This window comes from Bombina bombina, chromosome 2 (genome assembly GCF_027579735.1).
Source record: "Bombina bombina isolate aBomBom1 chromosome 2, aBomBom1.pri, whole genome shotgun sequence".
NCBI classification, from domain to species: Eukaryota; Metazoa; Chordata; class Amphibia; order Anura; family Bombinatoridae; genus Bombina; species Bombina bombina.
In genome coordinates, this window is record NC_069500.1 from 931,557,595 (window position 1) to 931,574,218 (window position 16,624).

General features: G+C 36.7%; 1 protein-coding gene across 2 annotated transcripts in view; it reads right to left on the reverse strand.

Annotated features, from left to right (window-relative positions):
* The window catches only part of PTPN13 (protein tyrosine phosphatase non-receptor type 13), a 565,956-nt gene that overhangs the window by 54,272 nt on the left and 495,060 nt on the right, over nt 1–16,624 (reverse strand). The window lies entirely within an intron of this gene.

Consider the following 16,624-nt stretch of genomic DNA (forward strand, 5'->3'; position numbering starts at 1 on the left):
GAATGTTATCCATTTACAAGAGCACTAGATGGCAGCACTGTTACAAGAATGTTATCCATTTACAAGAGCACTAGAGGGCAGCACTGTTACAAGAATGTTATCCATTTATAAGAGCACTAGATGGCAGCACTGTTACAAGAATGTTATCCATTTACAAGAGCACTAGAGGGCAGCACTGTTACAAGAATTGTATCCATTTATAAGAGCACTAGATGGCAGCACTGTTACAAGAATGTTATCCATTTACAAGAGCACTAGAGGGCAGCACTGTTACAAGAATGTTATCCATTTACAAGAGCACTAGAGGGCAGCACTGTTACAAGAATGTTATCCATTTACAAGAGCACTAGAGGGCAGCACTGTTACAAGAATGTTATCCATTTATAAGAGCACTAGATGGCAGCACTGTTACAAGAATGTTATCCATTTACAAGAGCACTAGAGGGCAGCACTGTTACAAGAATGTTATCCATTTATAAGAGCACTAGATGGCAGCACTGTTACAAGAATGTTATCCATTTACAAGAGCACAAGAGGGCAGCACTGTTACAAAAATGTTATCCATTTACAAGAGCACTAGAGGGCTATCCATTTATAAGAGCACTAGATGGCAGCACTGTTACAAGAATGTTATCCATTTACAAGAGCACTAGAGGGCAGCACTGTTACAAGAATCTTATCCATTTATAAGAGCACTAGATGGCAGCACTGTTACAAGAATGTTATCCATTTACAAGAGCACTAGAGGGCAGCACTGTTACAAGAATGTTATCCATTTACAAGAGCACTAGAGGGCAGCACTGTTACAAGAATGTTATCCATTTACAAGAGCACTAGAGGGCAGCACTGTTACAAGAATGTTATCCATTTACAAGAGCACTAGAGGGCAGCACTATTTCCTGCCATGTAGTGCTCTAGATTCCTACCTAGGTATCTCTTCAACAAAAAATACCATGGGAATGAAGCACCTTTGAGAATAGAAGTTAATTAGAAACCTTTTTTAATTGTATGCTCTGTCTGAATCACAATACAATTTTGGGGTTTTATATCCCTTTAACTTCAAGTAGAAAAAAAAAACATAGTGGAGAAATGCAACCCAAATGTGATGTTAGTTATTTGCAATGAAAAAGAAACACAATTACAGAACTAAGTAGCTCACACATAACCTAAGTATATCATTATCAAAAGGATATTTAAATGGCATGCTGAAATAAAATGGTCTGCCTTAATAAAACCTGTATGTAAAATCTAATGAATCTTAAGGATCACTATAATCATTCATAAAGTGTATGTTTAGTCAAGTCATTTACATGTATAATTCTCCATGAAGGGATAAAAATAAATAAATACAAATTCACTGAAGAGATACTCTAATACTCGTTAGAGCTTATGTGAAATACCTAAATTATCATTGGTAGCATTTGGCGGGTTCAGGCACCGAATCACTTATTTTATGCGTAAAACTGGTCAGTATGATTAGATCACATTGTCTTTTTAGGACTCCTGAGTGGGCATTTTATTAAATCATTTGCAAGGTAAGATAAAAAATTCTAAACATGTGAGAGAAACCCTGTCCACTGTAAATATGACTGAGCAAGATAATTCACTGTAGCAAATAATACAATTTGTCTCTCTCACTCTAATCCTCAGTTCACTGATTCTGGGCAAAAAAATGAAAATGAAATGTAAAAAAAATAAAAATACAATTGGTACACTGTGAATCTCATTTGCATGTTTTAACCAGAATAAACAGAACCCATGTCTGCAGACTTATGTCAAAAAGCAGTGTGAATTATTTTGCTCCATATGAAAATTAAAGGGACATAAAAACCAAGACTAAACTTTTAGGATTCAGATAAAGAGCACAATTAAAAAAAAAAAAAAAAAAAACAACAAAAAAAAACTTACTAATTTACTTTCATAACCAAATTTACTTAAAGGGACATGAAACCCCGAAAAAATATTTCATGATTCAGATAGAGAATACAATTTTAAACAATTTTCCAATTTACTTCAATTGTTTAATGTTGCTTCATTCTCTTGTTATCCTTTGCTGAAAGGTTTATCTAGGCAAGCTCAGGAGCAGCAGAGAACCTAGGTTCTAGCTGTTGATTGGTGGCTGCATATATATATTGATTGTGATTGGCTCACACACCCATGTGTTCAGTTAGAAACCATTAGTGCATTGCTGCTCCTACAACAAATGATACCAAGAGAATGAAACAGATTAGATAATAGAAGTAAATTAGAAAGTTGTTTAAAATTGTATTCTCTATCTGAATCATGAAAGACAATTTTTGGGTTTCATGTCCCTTTAAGTCTTTTGGTATCATTTGTTGGAAAACAAACAACGATAAGTTAAGGAACAACGTTATACATTGTAGCAAACACTGCTTCTCAAGACATGGGCATTCTCCTGAGTCAACCTATGAACAGTATGTTCTTCAACAAATAATACCAAGAGAACAAAATAAATTTGGCAAATTAAGTAATTTGGAATTTTTTTAACTTTGCAAGCTCTATCTGAATCATGAACGTTTAATTTTGATGTTCATGCGCCTTTAAATATGTAGTATTGTTTTTTAAAGATTCTCTAGAAGTAACAGCCAAGCTAAAATGGAACATTAAAATAAATATTTTATACAAGTTGAAATAAAGCAATCTTGCTCCCATCAGTGTATAATGTAAGCTTTAACCCCATTTTCAGTTCAAAAGATGTTTTTTTGTTTTGTTGATTTTGGAAAAGAAAAAAACCCCCTAGAACTATAAATTCAAGGCCAGTATTATGTAGCTAGTATTGTTAGCTGTATTAAGGCCATAATTATGGGCTACGTTATCTACTGGTTGCAATCTTGAGTCAAGGAGTTTATATTCTAAGGGCATCTTTTTAACTCCTCATTAATATGCATAAGAGATAGAAGTATTATGCTAGAGGTGACATTTACTAATTCATAAGGGTCTCGAGTGTCTTACATTTGAGATGCTGCAACTTTAGCATTATAGAGCATGTAATATTCATTTGTGAATTTATTATCAACAGTATGTGTAGTATATTCAGCTTTTCAATACATTTAATATTAATACATTAAATTTGTGCAGCACAAATTCTACATAAGGGCCTCATGTTCCACCTACAGATTAGGTTTAAAGGGACACTGAACCCAATTTATTTTCTTTCGTGATTCAGATAGAGCATGCAATTTTAAGCAACTTTCTAATTTACTCCTATTATCAATTTTTCTTCATTCTCTTGGTATGTTTATTTGAAAAGCAAGACAGTAAGTTTAGATGCCGGACCATTTTTGGTGAACAACCTGGGTTGTCTTTGCTGATTGGACAGCACCAATAAACAAATGCTGTCCATGGTTGTGAACCAAAAAATTGCTGGGTCCTTAGCTTAGATGCCTTCTTTTTCAAATAAAGATAGCAAGAGAAAGAAGAAAAAATGATAATAGGAGTAAATTAGAAAGTTGCTTAAAATTGCATGCTCTATCTGAATCACGAAAGAAAAAAAAAACCCCATAATTTATGTAAGAACTTACCTGATAAATTCATTTCTTTCATATTAGCAAGAGTCCATGAGCTAGTGACGTATGGGATATACATTCTTACCAGGAGGGGCAAAGTTTCCCAAACCTCAAAATGCCTATAAATACACCCCTCACCACACCCACAATTCAGTTTAACGAATAGCCAAGAAGTGGGGTGATAAGAAAGGAGCGAAAGCATCAAAATAAGGAATTGGAATAATTGTGCTTTATACAAAAAAATCATAACCACCACAAAAAAGGGTGGGCCTCATGGACTCTTGCTAATAAGAAATGAATTTATCAGGTAAGTTCTTACATAAATTATGTTTTCTTTCATGTAATTAGCAAGAGTCCATGAGCTAGTGACGTATGGGATAATAAATACCGAAGATGTGTAACTTCCACGCAAGAGTCACTAGAGAGGGAGGGATAAAATAAAGACAGCCAATTCCGCTGAAAAATAATAATCCACAACCCAAAACAAAAGTTTTAATTTCAATAATGAAAAAAACTGAAATTATAAGCATAAGAATCAAACTGAAACAGCTGCCTGAAGTACTTTTCTACCAAAAACTGCTTCAGAAGAAGAAAACACATCAAAATGGTAGAATTTAGTAAAAGTATGCAAAGAAGACCAAGTTGCTGCTTTGCAAATCTGATCAACAGAAGCTTCATTCCTAAACGCCCAGGAAGTAGAAACTGACCTAGTAGAATGAGCCGTAATCCTTTGAGGCGGGGATTTACCCGACTCCACATAAGCATGATGAATCAAAGACTTTAACCAAGATGCCAAAGAAATGGTGGAGGCCTTCTGACCTTTTCTGGACCCAGAAAAGATAACAAATAGACTAGAAGTCTTTCTAAAATCTTTAGTAGCTTCAACATAATATTACAAAGCTCTTACTACATCCAAAGAATGTAAAGATCTCTCCTTTGAATTCATAGGATTAGGACACAATGAAGGAACAACAATTTCTCTACTAATGTTGTTAGAATTCACAACCTTAGGTAAAAATTTAAATGAAGTCCGCAACACTGCCTTATCCTGATGAAAAATCAGAAAAGGAGATTCACAAGAAAGAGCAGATAACTCAGAAACTCTTCTAGCAGAAGAGATGGCCAAAAGGAACAGAACTTTCCAAGAAAGTAATTTAATGTCCAGAGAATGCATAGGTTCAAACGGAGGGGCTTGTAAAGCCCTCAGAACCAAATTAAGACTCCAAGGAGGAGAGATTGATTTAATGACAGGTTTGATACAAACCAAAGCCTGTACAAAACAATGAATATCAGGAAGATTAGCAATCTTTCTGTGAAAAAGAACAGAAAGAGGAGAGATTTGTCCTTTCAAGGAACTTGCAGACAAACCTTTATCCAAACCATCCTGAAGAAACTGTAAAATTCTAGGAATTCTAAAAGAATGCCAGGAGAATCTATGAGAAGAACACCAAGAAATGTAAGTCTTCCAGACTCGATAATAAATCCTCCTAGACACAGATTTACGAGCCTGTAACATAGTATTAATTACTGAGTCAGAGAAACCTCTATGACTAAGAATCAAGCGTTCAATTTCCATACCTTCAAATTTAATGATTTGAGATCCTGATGGAAAAAGGGGCCTTGAGATAGAAGGTCTGGTCTTAACGGAAGAGTCCAAGGTGGGCAACTGGCCATCTAAATGAGATCCGCATACCAAAACCTGTGAGGCCATGCTGGAGCCACCAGCAGTACAAACGAACGTTCCATTAGAATTTTGGAAATCACTTTTGGAAGAAGAACTAGAGGCGGAAAGATATAGGCAGGATGATAATTCCAAGGAAGTGACAACGCGTCCACTGCTTCCGCCTGAGGATCCCTGGATCTGGACAGATACCTGGGAAGTTTCTTGTTTAGATGAGAGGCCATCAGATCTATTTCTGGAAGTCCCCAGATTTGAACAAACTGAAGAAATACCTCTGGGTGAAGGGACCATTCGCCCGGATGTAACGTCTGGCGACTGAGATAATCCGCTTCCCAATTGTCTACACCTGGGATGTGAACCACAGAGATTAGACAGGAGCTGGATTCCGCCCATACAAGTATCCGAGATACTTCTTTCATAGCCTGAGGACTGTGAGTCCCACCCTGATGATTGACATATGCCACGGTTGTGACATTGTCTGAAAACAAATAAACGATTCTCTCTTCAGAAGAGGCCAGAACTGAAGAGCTCTGAAAATCGCACAGAGTTCCAAAATGTTGATTGGTAATCTCGCCTCCTGAGATTCCCAAACCCCCTGCGCTGTCAGAGATCCCCATACAGCTCCCCAACCTGACAGACTCGCATCTGTTGAGATCATAGTCCAGGTTGGACGAACAAAAGAAGCCCCTTGAACTAAACGATGGTGATCTATCCACCACGTCAGAGAGTGTCGTACATTGGGATTTAAGGATATTAATTGTGATATCTTTGTATAATCCCTGCACCATTGGTTCAGCAAACAAAGCTGAAGAGGTCGCATGTGAAAACGAGCAAAGGGGATCGCGTCCGATGCAGCAGTCATGAGACCTAGAATTTCCATGCATAAAGCTACCGAAGGGAATGATTGAGACTGAAGGTTTCGACAGGCTGAAACCAATTTCAGACGTCTCTTTTCTGTTAGAGACAAGGTCATGGACACTGAATCTATTAGAAAACCCAAAAAGGTTACCTTTGTCTGAGGAATCAATGAACTCTTTGGTAAATTGATCCTCCAACCATGTCTTTGAAGAAACGACACAAGTTGATTCGTATGAGATTCTGCAGAATGTGAAGACTGAGCAAGTACCAAGATATCGTGCAAATAAGGAAATACCACAATACCCTGTTCTCTGATTACAGAGAGAAGGGCACCGAGAACCTTTGAAAAGATCCTTGGAGCTGTTGCTAGGCCAAACGGAAGGGCCACAAACTGGTAATGCTTGTCTAGAAAAGAGAATCTCAGAAACTGAAAGTGATCTGGATGAATTGGAATATGAAGATATGCATCCTGTAAATCTATTGTGGACATATAATGCCCTTGCTGAACAAAAGGCAGAATAGTCCTTATAGTTACCATTTTGAATGTTGGTATCCTTACATAACGATTCAATATCTTTAAATCCAGAACTGGTCTGAAGGAATTCTCCTTCTTTGGTACAATGAATAGATTTGAGTAAAACCCCAGACCCTGTTCCAGAACTGGAACTGGCATAATTACTCCAGCCAACTGGAGATCTGAAACACATTTCAGAAATGCCTGAGCCTTCATTGGATTTATTGGAATGCGAGAGAGAAAAAATCTCTTCGCAGGCGGCCTTACCTTGAAACCTATTCTGTACCCTTGTGAAACAATGCTCTGAATCCAAAGACTGTGAATCGAATTGATCCAAATGTCTTTGAAAAATCGTAACCTGCCCCCTACCAGCTGAGCTGGAATGAGGGCCGCACCTTCATGTGGACTTGGGAGCTGGTTTTGACTTTCTAAAAGGCTTGGATTTATTCCAGATTGGAGAAGGTTTCCAAACAGAAACCGTTCCTTTAGGGGAAGGGTCAGGCTTCTGTTCCTTATTCTGACGAAAGGAACGAAAACGATTAGCAGCCCTATATTTACCTTTAGATTTTTTGTCCTGAGGCAAAAAAGTTCCTTTCCCCCCGGTAACAGTTGAAATAATAGAATCCAACTGGGAACCAAATAATTTATTACCTTGGAAAGAAAGAGAAAGCAAAGTTGACTTAGAAGACATATCTGCATTCCAAGTTTTAAGCCATAAAGCTCTTCTAGCTAAAATAGCTAAAGACATATACCTGACATCAACTCTAATGATATCAAAGATGGCATCACAAATAAAGTTATTAGCATGTTGAAGAAGTTTAACAATGCTATGAGCATTATGGTCTGATACTTGTTGTGCTAAAGCCTCCAACCAAAAAGTGGAAGCGGCAGCAACATCAGCCAAAGAAATAGCAAGCCTAAGAAGATTACCTGAACATAAATAAGCTTTCCTTAGAAAGGATTCAATCTACCTATCTAAAGGATCCTTAAAGGAAGTACTATCTGCTGTAGGAATAGTAGTCCGTTTAGCAAGAGTAGAGATAGCCCCATCAACTTTAGGGATTTTGTCCCAAAACTCTAATCTGTCAGATGGCACAGGATACAATTTCTTAAACCTTTGAGAAGGAGTAAACGAAGTACCCAGATTATTCCATTCCCTAGAAATTACTTCAGAAATAGCATCAGGGACAGGAAAAACTTCTGGAATAACTATAGGAGGTTTAAAAACCGAATTTAAACGCTTAGTAGATTTAGTATCAAGAGGACTAGAATCCTCCATCTCTAATGCGATTAAAACTTCTTTAAGTAAAGAGCGAATAAATTCCATTTTAAATAAATATGAAGATTTATCAGTGTCAATATCTGAGACAGAATCCTCTGAACCAGAAATATCCTCATCAGAAACAGACAAATCAGAATGATGACGGTCATTTAAAAATTCATCTGAAAAATGAGAAGTTTTAAAAGACCTTTTACGTTTACTGGAAGGAGGAATAACAGACATAGCCTTCCTAATAGATTTAGAAACAAATTCTTTTATATTAACAGGAACATCCTGAGTATTAGATGTTGAAGGAACAGCAACAGGTAATGGTATATTACTAATGGAAATACTATCTGCATTAGCAAGCTTATCATGACATTCATCACAAACTACAGCCGGAGGAACAGTTACCACAAGTTTACAACAAATGCACTTAACTTTGGTAGAACCAGCATCAGGCAGCGTCTTTCCAGAAGTAGATTCTGATCCAGGGTCAATGTGAGACATCTTGCAATATGTAAAAGAAAAAACAACATATAAAGCAAAATTGATCAAATTCCTTAAATGACAGTTTCAGGAATGGGAAAAAAATGCCAATGAACAAGCCTCTAGCAACCAGAAGCAATGAAGAATGAGACTGAAATAATGTGAAAAAAAGGTGGAGACAAAAATGACGCCCACATTTTTTAGCGCCAAAAAAGACGCCCACATTATTGGCACCTTAGAATTTTTGGCGCCAAGAATGACGCCACATCCGGTGACGCCGACATTTTTGGCGCAAAACGTCAAAAAAATGACACAAACACGAACAACTTCCGGCGTCAAGTTTGACGCCGGAAATGACAAACAGAATTTTTTGCGCCAAAAAAGTCAGCGCCAAGAAAGACGCAATAAATTGAAGCATTTTCAGCCCCCGCGAGCCTAACAGCCCACAGGGAAAAAAGTCAATTGAAAGAATTTTTAAGGTAAGAAAAAAATGATTATTCATATGCATTATCCCAAATAATGAAACTGACTGTCTGAAATAAGGAATATTGATCATCCTGAATCATGGCAAATATAAGTTTAAAGACATATATTTAGAACTTTATAAATAAAGTGCCCAACCATAGCTTAGAGTGTCACAGAAAATAAGACTTACTTACCCCAGGACACTCATCTACATATAGTAGATAGCCAAACCAGTACTGAAACGAGAATCAGTAGAGGTAATGGTATATAAGAGTATATCGTCGATCTGAAAAGGGAGGTAAGAGATGAATCTCTACGACCGATAACAGAGAACCTATGAAATAAATCCCGTAGAAGGAGACCATTGAATTCAAATAGGCAATACTCTCTTCACATCCCTCTGACATTCACTGCACACTGAGAGGAAAACCGGGCTCCAGCCTGCTGCGAAGCGCATATCAACGTAGAATCTAGCACAAACTTACTTCACCACCTCCACGGGAGGCAAAGTTTGTAAAACTGAATTGTGGGTGTGGTGAGGGGTGTATTTATAGGCATTTTGAGGTTTGGGAAACTTTGCCCCTCCTGGTAGGAATGTATATCCCATACGTCACTAGCTCATGGACTCATGAAAGAAAAATGGGTTTAGTGTCCCTTTAAGGCTCGGTTTAAGGAGACATACAACTGCAAAAAAAATGCTTTAAAGGCATATGAAACCAAAAAATGTTCTGTTGTGACTCAGACAGAACATACCATTTTAGGAAAGTATACAATTTACTTTTATTATCAAATCTGCTTCATTCCCATGATATTCTGCGTTGAAGAGATACTTAGGTAGGTGTCTGGAAAACTACACAGCAGGAAATAGTGCTGCCATCTAGTGCTCTTGTAACTGGATAACATTCTTGTAAAACTGCTGCCATCTAGTGCTCTTGTAACTGGATAACATTCTTGTAAAACTGAAGCCATATAGTGCTCCAGAAATGAGCCGGCTTCTAAGCATACGTCCTTGCTTTTCAAAAAAATAAAATACCAAGAAATATTGATAACAGAAGCAAATTAGAAAGTTGTTTACAATTGCATGCTCTATCTGATTCATAGGTTTAATATCCATTTAATCGGATAGATTGCAATACTGTTTTCTTATAACTATATTTTTAACCCTTGAAATGGGATTAAACAAATTGTAAAAATCATCTCCAGAGGAGGAATGCACAGTTGGGACCTAGATGGCTACAAACATATCCTTCTTGTCATTGGCTCACAATCTATATCACAGTATTCAAATGCTGCTTTTAAGCAGGCATTTATTAACCCCTTAATGACCGGACCATTTTTCAATTTTCTTACCCTTAATGACAATGGCTATTTTTACATTTCTGCAGTGTTTGTGTTTAGCTGTAATTTTCCTCTTACTCATTTACTGTACCCATACATATTATATACCGTTTTTCTCGCCATTAAATGGACTTTATAAGGATACCATTATTTTCATCATATCTTATAATTTCCTATAAAAAAAAATATAAAATATGAGGAAAAAATTGAAAAAAACACACTTTTTCTAACTTTGACCCCCAAAATCTGTTACACATCTACAATCACCAAAAAACACCTATGCTAAATAGTTTCTAAATTTTGTCCTGAGTTTAGAAATACCCAATGTTCACATGTTCTTTACTTTTTTTGCAAGTTATAGGGCCATAAATACAAGTAGCACTTTGCTATTTCCAAACAACTTTTTTTCAAAATTAGCGCTAGTTACATTGGAACCCTGATATCTGTCAGGAATACCTGAATATCCCTTGACATGTATATATTTTTTTTTAGAAGACAACCCAAAGTATTGATCTAGGCCCATTTTGGTATATTTCATGCCACCATTTCACCGCCAAATGTCATCAAATAAAAAAAAAGTTCACTTTTTCACAAATTTTGTCACAAACTTTAGGTTTCCCACTGAAATTATTTACAAACAGCTTCTGCAATTAAGGCACAAATGGTTGTAAATGCTTCTTTGGGATCCCCTTTGTTCAGAAATAGCAGACTTATATGGCTTTGTGGTTGCTTTTTGGTAAGTAGAAGGCCGCTAAATGCTGCTGCGCACCACACGTAAATTATGCCCAGCAGTTAAGGGGTTAAATTAGGTAGCTTGTAGGGAGCTTGCAGGGTTAATTTTAGCTTTAGGGTAGAGATCAGCCTCCCACCTGACACATCCCACCCCCTGATCCCTCCCAAACAGTTCTCTTCCCTCCCCCACCCCACAATTGTCCCCGCCATCTTAAGTACTGGCAGAAAGTCTGCCAGTACTAAATAAAAGGAGTTTTTATTTTTTTTAATAAAAAAAAATAAAATGTTTTAGCTGTGATGGACTCCTGCCTTAGCCCCAACCTCCATGATCCCCCCCCCCAGCAATCTAACCCTCTCCCCTACCTAATTGCCGCCATCTTGGGTACTGGCAGCTGTCTGCCAGTACCCAATTTGCCCCCCAAAAAAGTGTTTTTAATTATTTTTTATTACTAATTTATTTTTTTCTGTAGTGTAGCAGCCCCCCACAATACCCCAACCCCCTCCCCCTCCCAGATCCTCATATATATATATTTCCCCCCCTCTTCCCACTCATTGGTGTCAGTGTGGGTAGGTGATCGCGGGCGTGCGCGCGCACGCGCGCCCCCGCACGCTCCCGGCACCCGGCGTGCACATTGCACTAACAGGAGCCGGATGCCGGGTAGCGATGGGCCGCCCACCCGCCTCCCAGTTGCGCTCCCACCCACCAACGAACCGGCCGCATCGCTACCGGTGCAGAGAGGGCCACAGAGTGGCTCTCTCTGCATCGGATGCTTTCTAAGGGTATTGCAGGATGCCTCAATATCGAGGCATCACTGCAATACCCTGAGAGCTGCTGGAAGCGATTGCGATCGCTTCCAGCACTCTCTTAGACAAGTGACGTACCAGGTACGTCCATTGTCACTAACTGCAAGTTTTTGCAGGACGTACCTGGTACGTCACTTGTCATTAAGGGGTTAAAGGGACGATCAAGTCCAAAAAAAACTTTCATGATGTAAATAGGGAATTAAATTTTAAACAACTTTCCAATTTAAGTTTATCACCAATTTTGCTTTGTTCTCTTGGTATTCTTAGTTGAAAGCTAAACCTAGGAGGTTCATATGCTAATTTCTTAGACTTTGAAGATTGCCTCTAATCTGAATGCATTTTGACCACTAAAGAGCATTAGTTCATGTGTTTCATATAAATAACATTGAGCTCATGCACGTGAAGTAACCCTGGAGTGAGCACTGATTGGCTAAAAGGCAAGTCTGTCAAAAGAACTAAAATAAGAGGGCAGTTTGCAGAGGCTTAGATACAAGGTAATCACAGAGGTAAAAAGTGTATTTCTATAACAGTGTTGGTTGTGGAAAACTGCGGAATCGGTACTAAAGGGATTATCTTTCTTTTTAAACAACAAAAATTCTGGTGTGGACTGTCCCTTTAATGTATTTAACCCATTTCTATGGGCTATAAAACAAAATCAAAATGAATGCGACAGTCAGCAATAACTCTAAATCCTAACTTGTTCTCAACGCTATATACAGTATATGCATAGCTTATGCAGCCTTTAATCACAGTATTGCAAAACATACTAAATGTTATTTAAATGTATTTAGAATATCCCTTTTGTAACCCTACAGGGTTTAACTATTTCAGAGTAGTCCAGGAATACACCCTTCTTGAGTATGTTAAATGGTCTCCTTTGCTGTAGCTAATCAGAGAGCGCATGTAAATTGTTTCTATAATTTAAGCTATTATTTTATGGTATGCAGCAGAACCAGTTAAAGGTACATAATAGTGCAGCAAGAAAATTATTTAACTTGTTTAAGCAGTTTATTTTTGCACCAAAGTCTCTTGAACTATGTGTTTAACCCCACAAATGTGTTCAACACATACATAATCCCTGCACTAGATATTGTTCCATAGAACACATTGCCTAGTAGTAAGTAGCAGATACAATAATATGCTGCTCCTGTGTTTCCTACTGGTCATGTCCTGCACAGCAACACAAAGCATTGTGTCATTTAGATAGAGCATGCAAAATAAAATACAATTCCATTTTACTTTACTTATTAATCTTTTTATATTCACATGTTCTAAAGCGCCAGTTCCTACTGAGCAACAGCAATAGTTTACAGTGTATATGTATATGCAATTGTGATTGGCTAATGGCTGTCACATCATACGGGATGCAGAAGAAATTGAACTTTTAAATTTGATGATCAAAAACTTGCCAGCATTAAGAGAAATCACACAGAATCTTTGGGGGCATTTTCTGAGCAGAATATTGTTATGTAGGTGTCTCTCCTTCACATACTGAACTCTGCATAGCTAGATAAACAGCTCTCAATCTACAATTTGCCCAACCTAAAAGTAATGACAAATTATTGCATTGTCTTTTCATTGTGGATTTGTTAATTATGCAATTCTACTGTATTTAAAGGGACATGAAACCCAATTTTTTTCTTTTGTGATTTAGAAGGAGCATGCAATTTTAACAACTTTTTAATTTACTTTTATTATCTAATTTGCTTCAGTCTCTTCATATACTTTGCTGAAAAGCATATCTAGATAGGCTCAGTATCTGCTGATTGGTTGCTGCACATAGATGCCTCGTGTGATTGGCTCATCTATGTGCATTGCAATTACTTCAACAAATGATATCTAAAGAATAAAGCAAATTAGATAATAGAAGTAAATTGAAATGGTGTTTAAAATTGTATTCTCTACTTGAATCATGAAAAATAAATTTGGGGTTTAGTGTCCCTTTAATGGTCCTTTAACCACAAGTTTGGGTTAAACATAGTTATAGACAAGCAATAGCGCCCATGTACATTACAGCATTGTATTATTTTTCCATTATGTCCCTTTAAAGGGACACTGAACCCAAATTTTTTCTTTCGTGATTCAGATAGAGCATGCAATTTTAAGAAACTTTCTAATAAACTCCTATTATCAAATTTTCTTTATTCTCTTGGTATGTTTATTTGAAAAGCAAGAATGTAAGTTTAGATGCCGGCCCATTTTTGTAAACAACCTGGGTTGTCTTTGCTGATTGGACAGCACCAATAAAAAAGTGCTTTCCATGGTTCTGAATCAAAAATTTGCTGGCTCCTTAGCTTAGATGTCTTCTTTTTCAAATAAAGATAGCAAGAGAACGAAGAAAAATTGATAATAGGAGTAAATTAGAAAGTTGCTTATAATTACATGCTCTATCTGAACCATGAAAGAAAAAAATTTGGGTTCAGTATCCCTTTAAGCAAATTGTTCATTTCATTTCATATACCTATTCTTAACTTTGACCTTTACCAGCTACTGCATTAAATATTAACTCTCTCTAAATGAAAGCCATAACTTCAGTATTAACAAGTAAAATAAAATAATCATTTAAAAAAATCAGTTTTGGCAAAATCCACAATAAACCAGTTTAAAAACAAGCCAGTAAAGGCAATAAGTATTCTTCATATTTAAACAGATAGTTTGTTTAAAAGGGTATTTACAAGCATTAGAGCTTTACCCAATATTTACTAGACCGGCTGTATCAGCACGTGCCATATTAAATGGTTAAATACAAATACGAAATAGAAAAGTTATTTCAAATAAACCAACATAGACAAACAAGATTCACACATAAACACATCATATATTACAAGATTTATTTAAAAGGGACATAAAACAAGTTGGGATAGAGACAAAATCTAATAATATGTACTTTAATTACTTTACCTGAAAATTTATACTGCAGTGCCTCACTATTAACCCTTTCTTTTTAGTTTCTGAATTATAAAGCTCTGCTCTAACTCCCCCCCCCCCCCCCCCCACACACACACACAATTCCTTTTATGGCTTCATCTATATCTATGGTTGCTTTTGGTAGAATACAAAAGTGAATGGGGATTATCTGATCTGCTGGAGCATGCCAAGAAGATGTGAACACATAGAAATACAATGTCTGTGTCTAAACACTGATAAGGGGGGGGGGGAGTTGTCTGCCTCAGGCAGCTTAGCTATGTAATTCCTTTTGCTTATTTTTGAAAAATATTTTAAAATACTTGCCAGCAATTTTTAAACAAACTATTTTTATAGTAATAGTCCTTTTAGGATATGCACAGATCTCAACCTGTTTTATATCCCCTTAAAGCACCTCACAAGCAAGATAGCTTTAACCCCTTCATGACCGGGGCAAGTGGTTAACATGGGTAAACACTTGCTTGAAAAATGAAATCACGTGATCCTTGATGCAATTATGTGATTTCAAGGCAGGGATCAAATAATGGGGGACTAATGGGGACAGTTCGATTTCACATTAATCATTAGGAATGGCATTGAATGGCCTACGGCCATGAAGGGGTTAAAAGGGACAGCCAACATTATAATGTGCAGCACAAGAGCATTTAAAATTTCAGTAAAAACATTTTGCAATATACTTGTTTTGGTAAAAATGCTTCAAGTAAAAGCTATCATGGTTTCAGCAGCATACGCACATATGCAGAGAGTGCTCCCTGTGCCTGTATGCAGCAAACTGTTTAGTCGCTGACATAATCAATACTGTCTCTCTCAGCAGGTGTGGTGTTTATATTTACATATGCTGCTGAAATTGTGATGGCTTTTACTAGAAACATTTTTGCTAAAACAAGTACTGTACATTGCAAAAATTATTTTATTTAAAATATTAATAGGATTGTTCCCTTTTCAGTTTTTACTATTATGTGTCAAAGAATCAGAACTTTCAAACAGCTGCATATTCTGTGTTTGGGTTGAGCACTATGGCTTATACTCTAATAGTATCTGATTGCATCTGTGATGTAGAGAAATGTTATCAGTCCTATTTTGACTACAGTATACTTGTAAACTGAGTGACTTTATTGTAACTTATTTTACAATTTTAGTTTTATTTGACAATAAAACATATTGTATTTATAATTGGAGATTCTGTGGTGATGTTTTTTTACGGATGCCTGAAAGAGTAATCAGGCATGCGCTGATGGTAGAGCTAGCTCAAGCTTTATCTCGTGTGAGTAGCAATTTAGCCTGACTTAAAATATTTATCAAAATACATAAAGATCTTTACAATATTTATTTGGAATCACTGGACTCATCCAAAAAGCAAATAACTGAGCACAGCACTACATTTTTAATAGTTTTCCAGTTGTCACTTTGCCAGTGGTATCTCTGATCATCGTAAATCAAAGGGACACTGTACTATAAAAATGTGTTTTCTTTAATGTGTTCCAGATGACTTATTACACCTACTGCAGACTATTAAAGGGATAGTCTAGTAAAAATTAAAGTTTCATGATTCAGATAGAGGGTGCAATTTTAAGCAACTTTCTAATTTATCCTATGATCAAATTTTCTTTGTTTTCTTGGTATCTTTATTTGAAAAACCTAGAATGTAAGCTTAGGAGCCAGTCCATTTTTGGTTCAGCACCTTTGTAGCGCTTACTGATTAGTTGCTACATTTAGGCTAGACTATCCCTTTAAATGTACGGAAAATATTATCTTTGTCTAAACACACAGCCTTATTATTAGGTTATGAACTGCTATTTATGGCTGGAGTACTCAATGAGCACAACCAACTATTTCAGTTACAAAAAACACTCTCTCTCCACAACACCCCCCCTCCCATCCACTGGAAGATTAATATGTGCTCTTTTCTCCTGTTTACATAGCTTTTCCACAAATGTTTGTTATATTTTTAGTGTAGATGGCGGTTTCTACAGGCAAAATCAATGGTTTCAAAATAAAGATAGAGGAGCTGTTTGAAAACAAATACACTC